The sequence below is a fragment of the Podarcis filfolensis genome, assembly GCF_964270895.1.
Source record: "Podarcis filfolensis genome assembly, chromosome: 8".
NCBI lineage: Eukaryota > Metazoa > Chordata > Lepidosauria > Squamata > Lacertidae > Podarcis > Podarcis filfolensis.
Genome location: NC_139611.1, coordinates 78337274 through 78351308, shown reverse-complemented (window position 1 = coordinate 78351308; position 14035 = coordinate 78337274). Strand labels below are relative to the sequence as shown.

The 14035-nt window shown below is 44.0% G+C and overlaps 1 long non-coding RNA gene across 1 annotated transcript in view; it reads left to right on the top strand.

Annotated features, from left to right (window-relative positions):
• The window catches only part of LOC310769234, a 130988-nt gene extending 119664 nt beyond the window's left edge, over positions 1 to 11324 (top strand). Inside the window, exon 3 of the long non-coding RNA XR_014551556.1 lies at positions 11206 to 11324. This is a non-coding gene — a long non-coding RNA (uncharacterized lncRNA). The remainder of the gene's footprint in view (positions 1 to 11205) is intronic.
• The last annotated feature ends 2711 nt before the right edge of the window (positions 11325 to 14035 follow it).

The window sequence follows — 14035 nt, the reverse complement described above, 5'->3', positions numbered from 1 at the left end:
CAAGCTTTACCCACCCGGGAAGAATGGCAGATGAAGTTGATGGACTACATGGAACTGGCAGAAATGACTGGCAGAATCCGAGACCAGGGAGAAGAGTCGGTGGAAGAAGATTGGAAGAAATTTAAAGACTATTTACAGAAATACTGTAAAATTAATGAATGTTAGAAGGATGCTGGAATGAAGTTATTTGGCTTTAGCAGAAATGTTACAAAGAATTAAGTAAAAATAGATTGTTAATGGATTAAAGGGAAAAATAAGGCTAGATTGTGTCAAGATAAATTATAGGACAGAAAACTGAGGAAGATGGAAAGGATTTGCTGAAATAGCTAACTGAACTGGAATACAAAAAAGGGAGGTGCGAGGAGGTCGCTGAAACAAGTGAATGAAAGATAAGATATGGAAATATTGGATGTGTTTTTAATTGTTTTTGTTTTGTTAAGATTAGTGTACAAGTAGTGTTTTTGTTTTTCTTGTATTGTATTGTATTGTTTTGTTTTGTTTAACTCTTTTTCTCTTTTTGTAATCTTTAAACTCTTAATAAATATTATTTTTTTTTTAAAAAAATAGAGTTAAGAGAATCCCATGGACTGCAAAAAGATCAAACCTATCCATTCTGAACAAATCAGCCTTGAGTTCTCACTGGAAGGACAGATCGTGAAGCTGAGGCTCCAATACTTTGGCCACCTCACGAGAAGAGAGGACTCCCTGGAAAAGACCCTGATGCTGGGAAAGGTTGAGGGCACAAGGAGAAGAGTACGACAGATGACGAGATGGTTGGACAGTGTTCTCAAAGCTATGAACCTGAATTTGAACAAACTGTGGGAGGCAGTGGATGACAGGAGTGCCTGGGGTGCTCTGGTCCAGGGGGTCACGAAGAGTCAGACACGACTAAACAACAACAGAGTTAAGAGCAGGTGGGGGGGATTGCAGGTCTGTGTCCAGAGGAGATTGCAGATTTAAGGGACTATCTTTTACTGGGGTTGGATATACGCAAGCACAGCTCCACGTCCTTTGCTTTGGTTTCTCTTGTGATGCTGATGAAAACTCAAAGACATCGTGAATGATGTGGATTTGGCATTTGGACAATGAGAGATGGAGAGTGGCAGCATCACAGATGTCCTGGGAGAGTTTTCTTGGTGCAATGTTAGTATTATGTATATGTTTGTGTAATATATAATGTTGCTATATAATTTACTGTCAGCTTAGATTCTTCACATTGTTTCTTCTAAGAGGAATGGGACTCCCAGATGTTGATAATCACAATGGAGAGGGTGGGGAGAGTGACATTGGGCTCATGTCATCTTCCTTCACCATCTTGTTCTTCATTTTATAAGAGTTAATTATTATAAGGTGATGTATCAATGTTATTTAACTCTAAAGAGCTTAGATCGAATATATAAGAATGTACCCAAAAAAATGTTGGAAATTTAAGAATTGCAAGGGGTCATTCTGTCACATGTGGTAGACCTGTAGGGAGGCTAAGGTCTTTTGGGGCATGATATATAATGGGGGGGGGAGGGAATCAAACTGACTTTTCCAAGAGTCCAGAACCCTTCTGGCAGGTGATATTGGTCAGCAAAATTCCAAACTCTGTTTATATATGCAGCTGTATTCATGTATGCAGGTACAGTGGCAAAAGGATCTTTATGCACAGAGATGGAAAATTGTGAGAATACCCTGAAAGGAAGAATGAATGGTGAAAGCCTTAGAATTGTATTTTAATATTCTGCTGGAAGCCACCCAGAGTGGCTGGGGAAACCCAGCCAAATGGACGGGGTATAAATAATATATTTATTATTAAATTATTATTATTATTATATGCAGAGATGGCAAAGGTAAAGCAAGAGAGACTGCTAAAACGGAGGCCCTTCCCCACATAATGCATTGCATCTGAGGGGCAAGCAGAGGGCAAGGCCTCCCAGGGCGGCATGGAGGGGGAAGTGCAAAGAGTCTAGATTTCCCTTCTCCCCCAAAAATCTTTTATGTTTGTGTCTAGTCTTGCCACTTTCGAAAAATTATTTATTGGTGCATTCTTTTCTTTTTGTAAATGTACCAAACATGAAATAAAATAAAACTGGGATTATGGGGTATTCTCAGGTCAGTGGAGGATATACATGCTGTGTCCTGTTCGTGATGTCGCTGTGGAACTTGCCATTCTTCTGACAGAAAATGCTGTGTGGGGGCATGGGGTGGGGGACAAAAATGGTGGGAGTGTCAGTTGTGTGGAGTGAGAAATGTCCATGTTTTCATCTGAGGAATGTTGGAGGGTATGCAGTGGCTCTTGAACATCAATATGAAGCTGTTGGGAAGAGTCAATTGGAGTTCTGGAGTAAAAGTCTGGATTGGTGCTTGGATGCCATGGTGCATGACAGCCAACAAACTGAGCTTGAACCATGAAAAATTGGAAGCCTTATGAATGATTGATTTCTGTGTCTTGAAGATAGGTCAATTGCTTGGCAGCCTGGACACAGGGGTTCATGCACTGGTAACCTAAAGACTTGATTATGCCAGCATGCAGTGGGACAGTCTTTGTGTCAGGTCCAGAAGCTGCAGCTATTGCAGAACACAACAGCCAGAGTGCTCATAGCAGCAGGCTACTGGCTACGTGTCACTCTATTTCTGAGACAGTGACACTGGTTGCCAATTTGCTGCCAGATCACATTCAAGGTGCTTATGTTTATTTACACTGATTCCTGAGCAATGTGAGCCAAAAGTGCCTTGAGGAATGCACAAATCCTTATGCTACACCTCAAGCACTGAGATCCTTTGATTGGGGGCAATTTTTGTAGCTCCCTACACATCAGAGGTTTAGTCAGCTTTCAATTCACAGGAAGGCTTTAGTGCAACAGGACAGAGAAAAGCTGTTATTCCTTTCTCACAGTACTAGAATTTGTAGGCAGCCAATGACAGTGAATGTTGGAAGATTCGAGAAAGATGGAAGAAAGTATAGTGGTACCTCTGCTTACGAACGGGATTTGTACCGGAGGCCTGGCCGTATCCTGAAATCTTCGTAACCGGAGGCGCCTGTTCTGCACATGTGTGCGGCGCTGTGGAACACTTCTGCACATGCACAAGGTGCGCAGAGCGCTTCTGCATGTGCATGAACGGCAACCCTACTTCCAGGTTTGCTGCGTCCACAACCCGAAAGTCACATTACCCGAAGGTAACACAACCCAAGCGCCCGCTGTACTGTTTGAAATAGCAGATAGTTAAACTCTGGAATTTGCTCTCAGGAAGTAAAGATGGGCAGCAACGTGGAAGTGTTTGATTGAGGATTAGAAGAAAATAGTGGAGGAGAAGTCTATCAATTGCTACTAACCAAGTTGGCCATGTTCTTCCTCAAGTGTTGGAGACAGCATTCCTGTGAATGTCAGTTTGTGGGAAACACAAGCGGGGGGACGGGATGGAACCAACTGGTGTTGCTGTCCAGTCCTGCTTTGAGGCTTTGCACAGGCATCTTGCTGGCCATTTCGACAACAGGGTTCTGGCACAGCTGGACTGGTTCAGCAGGCTGATGCAAGCAGTGCCAGTTGAAGCTTGTGGGAAAGCTAACATTAGCCAAAAACTTGATTGCCTCAAAGTGGTGCTCACCCAATGTACCTGCTGAAGACGAGGGGATTCGCAATGTACCTGCTGAAGAAACATGGTTTCACAATTTCTTTCTAAAATCACCAAGCTGTTCATTTGGCTGAGTAAGGGAAGAAAAAGGAGAGAGAAAATTGGGAAACTATGGAGGCCTTGAGTAATCTATACCAGGAGTGGGGAACCGCTGACCTGGGGGCCAAATGCAGCCACTGCATGCCCCTCCACAGGGCCTAGGGGACTGGGGTGCAGGTAGTACAGTGGTACCTCGGGTTAAGAACTTAATTCGTTCTGGAGGTCTGTTCTTAACCTGAAACTGTTCTTAACCTGAAGCACCACTTTAACTAATGGGGCCTCCAGCTGCTGCTGCGCCACCGCTGCACGATTTCTGTTCTCACCCTGAGGCAAAGTTCTTAAACCAAGGTACTATTTCTGGGTTAGGTTAAAATTGGACATGGAAGTCTGACCTTGGATTTCATCCCTGCAAAACATATCTCCCATCCCCAAGCACTATTATTTCCCCCAATAATTGTTGCATTTGGTAAAATAATGCAAAACACATTATTTGCCATATATATTTATTTTGAACATGAAAGTCAAATACAGCCTGTCCTTGAGGAGGAGCTTCTAGACTTCTGGAAAGAAAGCCTGGGAGTCCTCAGGCTGAGACCTCCCCTCTTCAACCCCTAGGCCGCCAATTTCCATAAAGGGTGGGTTTTTCTGGGTGGTGGTGGTTTGCCTTCCCTCAGCTACAGCTCATTGGCATTGTCGTCCATTGCTTTGGTGCACTCTGCTTCAGCGATCATAATTCCTTCATAATAAAAATCAGCCTCCCTTAACCCCTTAACGTAGTCACACGTATTACTTGTTGCACAGCCTCGGATAGCTGCCATCAGGTGGGTTTCCCCTGTTGGAAAACAACAACAACATGTTTTTTTAATCCAAAACCTCTCCCTCAGACAGAAGGGTGGGCAACCTTTTTCTGAAAAAGAGCCGTTTTCCGTTCTGGGTGAAAATGGAAAAGCACTCCAACCTTTGCTTTTTATGCACGGGACAATTGGAAGTGGAGGAGGGATCCCGAGATTTCCAAAGCTATATGACTCTCTCTAGGAGCACCAAAGGCTCTTCAAACTCCTTGGGTGAGTGGGAAGAAAAAAGGAGACCTCCTGCAGCTCTTCTGCAGCCTCCTCCATCTCCTGGTCCCCTCCTCCTAACTCCTCCAAGAGCAGCCTCATGGGTGGCACAGAACCCTGGAAATCACTAGCTCTTTCCCCTGTATCCTCCTCCTCCTCCTCCGCCCACCTCCCTGCCCACACATCCCTCCTCCTTGGGCTCCTGCCCATCCCTGACACTCGGTGAGGGCATCCTGGGTCTCCTAATAACTTTCAGCACCCTTCATAAACTAAGTATCCCAGCATTTGGGGGGAAGCCATGAATGTTCAAAGTGGCATGATACTGCTTTAAATGCATAGTGCAGATGGGCCTTAGCCGTTACACAAGACTCACTGGATTGGCAGTCATCCACATAGTCGATGTAAGCGGCAGAGTAGAAGCACTGATCCTCCTCATTTATGCAGTCGACGGTACTCTCAGCCACGCAATCAAGTGACGAGAGGGAGATGCAACTTGGGCACTTCAGTCCATTGGGCTCCCTCATCTCACGTGCAGGCACTGTAAAACAATCACCACCCCAACGTTGCTGGTAGTCAGGGTCCACTCAATGTATTTCGTCTGCAGATGTAAACCACATCTGGCTGTATGTGAGGGGTAGGAGTTGTGCTGCCCCGTCAAAGAGGAATGTGTACCAGTTCCCAGCACTTCCCCAAGAAAAGTGCTTCAGCCATGCTTCATACATTCAGGGCTACATTAAGGCATGGGGCAAGAGATTTCTGACTGGGGCCACATGCACAGCAAACATTTCAAGCACAGGGATACCACTTTAAGCAATTGGGCTTAGCACTGAGCAGCTTTGGGGGGCATTCTGAGCAACAAAATGGTAGCTACAGATACACACAAACTGGTGACAAAATTTTACAAAATGGCCCTCTTTCTTAGAGAGGGGAAGAAGAATAAAACTCTCAACAGTTTTCTGATTTTTTAAAAAAAATCTATTCTGGAAAAAGATGGGCTTAATTCTAGATAAAATTATAATTTCACCTAACAAAGAATGCTAACTAATAAGAGCTACTATGTGGGGATTGATTGCTAAATGGTAGCTCTGTGAGGGGGATAGGGGTTTTCCTATCAACTCTCAGCACCCTTAATAAACTACCGCTCTCAGAATTCCTTGTCCTAATGTTGTTTGTAGTGTTTACAATAAAAGCATACAATAAAAGGGTGTTGGGAATGCTAAGGCGACCACAAAAAGGTGCCTCCTCCCACCAAGGAAGGAGGGGTGAGTGAAGGTCTACATTAGGAACAAGGGAATGTGAACATCTACATCAGGAACAAGGGTGGGAGGAGACCAGAGGTCAAATCTGTACTTGAGCCATGACACTTTCTGGGTGACCTGGGGCCAGACACTGCCCCTTAGCCTGACTTATTTTACACGGGTGTTTGAGGCTAAAATGGAGAGCATTAGGGCTCTTTGGAGGAAGGAATAGGGTTGTAAATATCAGAAGCTGCTGCAGGAGAGGGACTGTGACATGCCAGGGGTGTTTCTAGGAATGAGGTAAAACTGTGAAGCTCCCTTCTAATTTTTGCTAATGGATGATGCATGTTGTTCAAGTAATCTTGTTATTTAAACATGGTTTTTGGTTTTGTTCTCTCAGCAATTTTTTCCCCTTTTTACAATGCTATGTTATTAAATAATGTAGATATCCTCTTAGAATGCACTCTATTTTTGGCAAAGGCAGGATCCCACATTCCTGATATTTATAGAACAGCCTGGCTAATCCAGAGGTATCATACTGCCTTACCAGTTTGCACTGCCTGGTGTGCTCTTATTCCTATCTTGCTGTGCACCTGAGGAGGCCTCACTATTCAATTCATGGTAGCTCACTAAACCAGGCTCCAGCCCAGCATAGCTTCAAGCTTTGGGGTTCTTGGTTCAAATCCTAACCCCAGCTTCTGTCTCTAGTTTAAAAAGGATGGTTATACAGGCCTTTGTCTGTACCTGGTGCACATCATCCTTCTCTGCAGTGGATCCTTGTCTGTGGAATGTCTCCTTTAGGTAGCAGGCAAAAACGTTCCTTTTTAACCTTCAGTTCATCTGCCTGACATCCTGTATACTTTTAAAATGTGGCTCTTTTCTGGAGTGTGTTATTGGTTATTTTAAAATTCTGATTATATATATATTGTGATCTTTTCTGTGAACCACCCTGAGACCTTTGGGTATTGGGTATAATTTATCATCATCATCATCATCATCAACAACAACAACTTCCCTCCGCTGAATAGCAGAGTCAGGTTATACTTCCAAAATGGACAATATATTATCTGAAGAAGTGTGCATGAACACAAAAGCTCATACCAATAACAAACTTAGTTGGTCTCTAAGGTGCTACTGGAAGGATTTTTTCTATTTTGTTTCAACTCCGGCAGACCAACACAGCTACCTACCTGTAACTAAGAAACTTCTGTTTGACATAATATTTGAGCTTTCCTAATATTCAATGTTTACTTTCCCTTTACACGGCACATCATTATCTATAACCTACAAGCAAAAAATAAAAATAAAAAATACCCCACTAAATAGATCCACATTTCATTTTTCTTGATTCATCTGACTCTTCTTTGGTTGACCCTCTTTTCCCTCAAAAAGACAAAAACATTTTAAATGCAGTTGGGAACTGTTCTGCCAGATTCAGGGCTATTTGTAAAATCGAGAAACAAATGCCTGCCAAACGCCTGCCAAAAACGTGTTTGTCTTTCTTTGACCTCTCATTACTTGAGGTTTGGGAGACAATCTTTCCTGATGATGATACTTACTTTTGGGAGGTTCAAATCTGTCGCACAAATCTGACTCGTAGCATAAGATGTTGCTGTGGGCGTACAAAGATGATGATATGGAGACACTGGAATAGCCTCCATTGCAAATGTCTGCATTCATGCAGGACTTGAGCACAAATGGTGTCTTCAGACCAACTATGAAAGAAAGAGTTGGAAGGAAATAATTAGACCTGGAGACAAGGCCAGCCCTCCCACAAGGAAAGGTGAGATGATTGCCTGCTGAGCAGCAGTGGAGCTACCTCCTTGGGAGTCTGGGCAATCTGCCCAGGTGCGGAGCCTGCAGGCACCCAAGCCACCGTATCACTTCCAGGAGAGATGTGTGGCTCAGGCACGCTGCAGGCCAAGCCCCACAATAAGTGCTGCCCCCTGCAGTGTGCCATTTTATCACCCCCCTCAGGCTGCTATTGCCTTTGCATCTGTGGTGTGCAAGAGCTTCCTTCTTGGCAGTCCACCCCCCCCCCCCGAATTCCGCCTCTGCAGTGGCCTCTTGGCAATTAGGAGGTGCTGCTGGCCTCCTCCCAGCTTTGTTGCCCACTTAACACCAGTGTGGATTCCCACCCCCACCCCCTTGTTCCTGATGTAAATCTTCAGTCACCCTTCTTCCCTGCCTGACAGGTGGGCAGCATTTCAAGGTTCGCCTCAGGTGTCAAAATGGCTTGGGCTGGCCCTGCTTGCAGCGGAAAGACAGACCTCCAATTTTATCTATTTGTTGAATGTGAGGCAGGGATGGAGAACTTTTGACCCTCCAGAAGTTTCTACCTTCCCTCCCATCATTGAATAGGATCAGTTCAGGAGGCTTAATGGGAAGCAATTCATCAATGCAATAAGCTTTATGGGAGCACAGGAAACTGGTCTGATGAGAGACTGTGGTGGAGCTTACAAAGGGAGCATGTTAGATTGGGGGAAATTGTCAGTTTCAGTTTCCTGAGTTCTTGTTTTAAGTTCATGGTCTCCACATTTTCACATCAGTTTCCTACATTTTTAAAGTCTTCATGAAAATTCACCAACATTTTAATGTGACCCACCCCCTTTAGGCCCTATCTTCAGGGTGATACTGCTTTAAGCAGCCATGGCTCCTTGCATGGGGAGAACAGGAGGTTTGTTGACCATCTTGGTTGTGAGTCCTGGCATACCTGCTTGCTGCCTTGCAGGCCTTTTTTCACTTGGCCTGGGAGGTGGGACCCTGACTGACTGACTCCAACTACAAAAGCTGAGGCTGCTGAACAAACTCTTGAGTTTGTTTTCTGTATTGCTTGTTTTTTGTTGTTGCTGTAACTGATATTTTTAGCTCTTATGATTTATTTGGAAATTGTTCAGTTTTGTTGTATACGTTTTGATGTGTTTTATTGTTTATGACTACTTCTCTTATGTAGAGCCGTAGCCAGGTGATCTTGTGCCCTTGGCAGGACCGTCCAGATTGTGCCCCCTAGCCATGGACAAATTGCTCCCCCTAGCCACAGACAGGGTCCCCACATATCATATAAAGACCCTCTATTTAAAACCTTTTCTTAGGAGGCAATAATCAATATTTTTATTTATAGACATATTTAGCTAGACTGGTGACTGGGGACGGCCGCCGAGACCATATAACACCGGTCTTGAAAGACCTACATTGGCTCCCAGTACGTTTCCGAGCACAATTCAAAGTGTTGGTGCTGACCTTTAAAGCCCTAAACGGCCTCGGTCCAGTATACCTGAAGGAGCGTCTCCACCCCCATCATTCTGCCCGGACGCTGAGGTCCAGCGCCGAGGGCCTTCTGGTGGTTCCCTCATTGCGAGAAGCAAAGCTACAGGGAACCAGGCAGAGGGCCTTCTCGGTAGTGGCGCCCGCCCTGTGGAACGCCCTTCCAGCAGATGTCAAAGCGATAAACAACTACCTGACATTCAGAAGACATCTTAAGGCAGCCCTGTTCAGGGAAGTTTTTAACGTGTGATATTTTATTGTATTTTTGGTTTTTATGGAAGCCGCCCAGAGTGGCTGGGGAGGCCCAGCCAGATGGGCGGGGTATAAATAATAAATTATTATTATTATTATTATTATTATTATTATTATTATTGACCTATTTTTTAGCCCATTTTGTGCCCCCCCTCCCAGCGCCCCTGGCTGGGGCCTTCCTCATCACCCCCTAGCTACTGCCCTGCTCTTATGCTTGTAATCATGGAAATCCTTTCCTGTTGTAAGCCGCCTTCATGTTAAGGGTGTGTAACACTGTTTCTATTGAAGGGTGACAGTTCCCAGTGGAAAATGATTGACTCTTAAGCCACTCTGAGAATATAGGTCTGTGAGGGGAATAGGGGGTCTAAGGACTCTTAACAGGCTATAGTTCCCAGGATTCTTTGAGGGAAGCCATGACTGTTCCCAGTAGTGTGGCACTGTTTTAAATTTGGAGCGCAGATAGGGTCTTATATGCACACCTTGCCTTAGTATGTGCATTTTTTGGACTTGTTACACAGCTGGACAACTAGAATTGCAAAAATGGGAGAAGTGCAAATGTTGAAGGAGGGCTTTGATTTGATTTGCCTATTGTTTTGGAAAGTGCCCATTAGGTAAACTCACCTTTAAATATGAACTGACTTAAATTTCCCTCTGGTTCCTACATCCAATGCAGGATCTAAAACACTGCTTTGTGAAAAAGCCATATCCCATGGTCTGTAGCTAAGATATGGCTTTAGAACATGACCCTGGGGGTTTATGTTTTGGTGGTCAAAAAGTTTAAAGTTCTTCTCACTTACATATACTGCTTTCTCCAAGTGCTGACATGCAGGACTGGTTACTGAACGAGTTACAAAACGTATCTGTGGGGTTTTCGCAAAGATCTCCTCGATTCCAACAAGTATCACATATCAGAGATGCCACTGCAGACAGGGGGAGGAATAGGTCTGTATAAAGGTACATTAACATGACAGTTCCTCCTATGATGTCCACCTCATAACAGGCAGGGAGTGCCACCAACATGAATGGCTTCAACAAGGGCTTAATGGGGGACAATGAGTATGTTGCTGGCTACTGTCCTCAGTGGAAATATTCTTTCTTCAACAGTGGAGGCACTATGCTTCTAAATACCAGTTTCTGGAAACTACAGAAAGGGAGCTGTTGCACTCTGCTCCAGCTTGTTGGCTTTCCACAGGCACCATGGCAAGAACAAAATGCTGGACTAGATGGGCCATTTTTCATTTACACAATGCTTCCTTATATATATTTCCCCTGTAGTTCTTAAACTCTGTGGATGGGGGCGGGCCTTGGACACACCAGAGAATGGTTGTCCCAGGTGGCTCCTGCAGGCTGAGGGAGAGGATCTGTAGGGCAGGGGTGGGGAAATATTTGACCCTCCTGAAGTTGCTGCAGTACAGCTCCCATCAGCTACAGCAAGCATGACAGACTCTGGTACCACACCTGTCTGTACGCATTTCGTTAAATAAAAATAAATATAAATATTGGGAACAAGCAATCTATGAATGAGGATCCTTTGTTTTTTGGCCTTGTGCTTTATTCCTCTCCCTTTCAAAGGAACCACAAGTCCTGGTTCCTTCCTTGTCCTGCTTTAATGGCTGACCCCCCGCTTAGTTCCTTCCTGGAAACATGATGAACAGCACAGCAGCTGTGGTTCTGCTCACCTGGAGGAAGCAGGGCCAAGAGGAGGCAGGAGATCAGGACTGTCTTCATCATTCTAGAGAGCTGAAGAGCCAGGAAGGAGTTCGAGAACAGCACTGGGCCAAGCAAGTATCTGATGCACGAAGAGGCTTAGTTGGAGGAATTTATAGAAGATTGCAAGGAGCACTTTGCCAGCACCAGGAACAATGGATTCAGGACAAATTGCTAGAATTCTAATTGTGCTATAGCATAATATAAAGCACAGTGTAGAAAACAAATTAAATCTCTTCCCCCTTCCAATAACTCCAAGGACACGTCTCTCTGCCAGCCTCAATTTCACCTCCCTGGATATGGGAAAACAAGTCCCATCAGGTTACACTAGAATTCAAAGCTCAGCAGTGAAATTGGATTAGATCTCCAGAAGTCCAGGCAATTTTGCCAGATTTCTCTGATAGTCAGAATCACGAATTTATTTATTTTTGGTAAGGGGAGACAAGTGTCTGTCCAGTTTCCTTTGTTGTACAGTAATAAAATGCACAGTGACTCAAAGTCTAGATTTCCTCCATCCCATTAAAAACACTTGTGTTTGGTGAAAATAATTTGTGCATTTGTTTCTAAAGATAATTTGGTAACAGCTAAGTGCTGGTGGGGGGGGCAGGTCTCTGTCCAGAGGAGCTTGCAGATTTAATAGACTAGCTTATTCAGAAACTGGATATATGCAAACACACACACACACAGAGAGAGAGAGAGAAAGAGAGAGAGAGAGAGAGAGAGAGAGAGAGAGAGAGAGAGAGAGAGAGACAGAGAGAGAGAGAGAGAGAGAGAGATACATTTCCTTTCCTTTTATTTCACTTGTGATGCCGAGGAAAGCCAAAGACAGTGTGAAAGACATGGACTTTGGCATTTGGGCAATGAGGGAGAGTGCCAGCATCACAGATGTCCAGGGAGATTTGAGAAATATTAAAGACAGTCATGGATTCTTACTGCCGGACTTACGTTTCTATTATGTGGCTGCGTGACTTTGTTGGCTGAAAGAGTGGTTAATACTGAAGATTATTCAGTTGCTAGACTTAGAGCGACATGATAATAATTTTGGCTAGCATGCATATCTATGGTATGATAAAGCTAAAATACCTAAGAGTTGCATGAACCATGCAGTTAGAAAGAACCTTTATAGGGTATAGGAAAAATATAAAAACCTGCTGGAAATGAAAACACCTTTATGGCTCTCACCCAAAGAAGCAATTTCTCTGAAAAGACGGAAGACAGAACAACATTGGGCAATGTACAGAGATCTCTTGGACTTTTCAGAGCAAGAGATAAAATTAAAGAAATTTGAAGAAATCAGGAAGGGGGTGATGGATTGGCTACAACATTATCAATTAAATGAAGCTTTCAGATAGGACAAATGAAATGGATTTATGAATCAAATTTCCGAATTTGAAAGGGAGCTTACAGGCAGTTCAAAATGTATAAGTTACCTCTAGAATGGGAGACAAAGGATGAACTAGTAAAATCAGCTATGATACATTGTACGAGGGATTTAGGACATAATATAAAGTTCAGTGTGTGGGAGAAATTATGGAAAAAAGATTTAAAATTTCTAGCATGTTATACATTAAAAGAGAATTTTATGAAAAAGATATATAGATGGTACCTGACACCTAGTAAGTTAGCAAAAATGTACAAATCAGATACCTGCTGGAAATGTAACGAGAAGGAAGGTGCCTTATATGTGGTGGATATGTAAAATGTCCAAGGGCTTCTGGGAGATGATATACAATGAAATGGAAAAAAAATTGTTTAAAAGGTCTTTTGGAAAAAGGACTGGGAGCCTTTCTCTTAGGAATAAATAGTGTAGAGGTCCTTAGAGATCGCGGGGGGGGGGGGAGTTTTTATATGCAGCTACAGCAAATGGTATATGTTCAGAAATTTAAGGAGGGTCCAGTTCCAACAAATGAGGAGAAATGGCAGAGGAAATGGATGGAATATGCAGAAATGGCTATTTTAACTAGTAAAATGAGAGAGCAGGACGAACGGGGTCTTTAAGAAATAATAATAATAATAATAATAATAATAATAATAATAATAATAATAATAATTTATTTATACCGCGCCCTCCCCAGCCGAAGCCAGGCTCAGAGCAGCTAACAACAGTAAAAATAGCACAGTTTACATAAAATCACAGTCAATTAATTGAAATACATTCTAAAATCAGTTCAGAATCAATTAAATTAAATTAATGGCAAGCATTGGGCTAGAGTTCTGTGAAGATTACGGAAGGAGAGAAGGGGTCAGACTGTACCTTGGCCAAAGGCCTGGTGGAACAGCTCTGTCTTGCAGGCCCTGCGGAAAGATGTCAAGTCCTGCAGGGCCCTATTCTCTTGTGACAGAGTGTTCCAGCAGATCAGGGCCACGGCTGAAAAAGCCCTGGTTCTGGTTGAGGCCAGCCTAACCTCCCTGTGGCCCGGGATCTCCAAGATGTTTTTATTTGAAGACCGTAAGGTCCTCCGTGGGACATACCAGGAGAGGCAGTCCTGTAGGTACGAGGGTCCTAGGCCGTATTCAGCTTTAAAGGTTAAAACCAGCACCTTAAACCTGATCCTGTACTCCACCGGGAGCCAGTGCAGAAGGTATAGCACAGGGTGAATGTGATCCCACAGCAAGGACCCCATAAGGAGCCTCACCTCGGCATTCTGCACCCACTGGAGTTTCTGGATGAGCTTCAAGGGCAGCCCCGCGTAGAGCGAGTTACAGTAATCAAGCCTGGAGGTGATCGTTGCATGGATCACTGTGGCTAGGTCAGGGCGAGAGAGGTAAGGAGCCAACTGCTTAGCTTGGTGGAGATGAAAAAATGCCGCCTTTGTTATAGCTGCAATCTGCACCTCCATTGAAAGGGAGGTGTCAAAG